Here is a 1470-nt window from a genome sequence, read left to right as displayed (position 1 = left end):
GTTTCACCTAAGTCGGATGTGTAGTTTACAAGATCACTCGCGGACAAAATTTTCCCAGGAAGAAAAATAATAAGTAATAATAATAAGAAACAGAGTAAAAACAATATGTTCCCCAACTTCGTTTGGGGAACATAATAAGAAACAGAGTAAAAACAATATGTTCCCCAACTTCGTTTGGGGAACATAACTAGTGCTAATTGTAACGGGGACCGTTACAGATGTTCCCCAAACGCTCCCCATGTCCCTTATCGTGCCTTATTCCTCTAAGACTTTTTATAAATGTGCTAAGTATCCCAGGATTTCATTTAAGAATATAAAAGTTACAATGATATCAACTATATATTGTTTAACGTTTTGCATGCGCGCACACGTACATGTACATGTATATGCAAGATGATTATGGCATGTTGATTAAGCGATTAACATATATATCTTTCTATCCCGCGAATCAAAGAAAAAAATACATATATAAATTTACCATTTTTCAAGCATATGTCACTTTTTTAATATATCGATTCACATTTTATTTCTCTACTTATTTTAACCTCGGGCTCAAAGTTGGTTTTATTCCGACGACAAGGCAGGGTTAAAGTCGACTAAGGGTATCACGCCAATACCTAACCAATCAAAATGAACTTATTCAATAGTAGTTCCATACATGGAAAAGGGATTTTCCTTTCTGTTCAGAATTTTTTTTAATATTTCCTCTCAGGCCATTTTGACAACTCTGATACCTGTGCCTGGTAAATTTTATATACTTTGTAAATAAATATATAAAGGTTTTTTGACCGGAACTATTCATTTTTTCCAATGCATAGGGGGCTACTCTCTGGGTTTTACAAGAGATGTTTAAAAAGACTTTCGTGTCAGCTAATGTGACCAATATTGTTTAACACCTTCTTATTAATATTTTTTTCATGAATGCAAATATCTGATTATTTTACGAAGGAGCGTACATGTATATTGATTTTTAACATACCGAAAATCGCTATTTCTGGGGATTGCGTAATTCTAAAAAAATTCAAATAAATTTCAAAGGTAAATTCAACAAAGGATGCTTGGTATGAAAATATTATTTCAAATCAGTAGAATTGAATGCTATTAACGAATCTGAATAAATAGGCTTTAAAAGGCTTATATGCCAACTTTGGTCATCTGCACTTTAATTTTAAACACAAGATTTGTAATTTTTTCTGTATAAATTAATAATTTCTATATACTTTGGAAACTCAAATGAAACATTTTAATACACTTTCTTCGAGCTCTTTTCTGCAGTTTTCCTGAAATTTTATGTGGGTCCGAGGTGTTATTTGAGTTTAACAGTGATTCTCTACGTTGCCATTAATTTCAATTGTTTGTGTGTGTGTGTGGGGTGGGGGTTGGGGGGGGTATTTTTATTCTTAACCTATTTAACGTTGGAGTTGAATCTTGTATCTTATTTCAAGAACTTAAGGTTGATTGTGACATTTG

This window comes from Saccostrea cucullata, unplaced genomic scaffold (assembly GCF_032062105.1).
Source record: "Saccostrea cucullata isolate Sc308-1 unplaced genomic scaffold, CSIRO_AGI_Scuc_v1 ctg7254, whole genome shotgun sequence".
Taxonomy (NCBI): Eukaryota; Metazoa; Mollusca; class Bivalvia; order Ostreida; family Ostreidae; genus Saccostrea; species Saccostrea cuccullata.
This window is presented reverse-complemented; position numbering follows the sequence as displayed.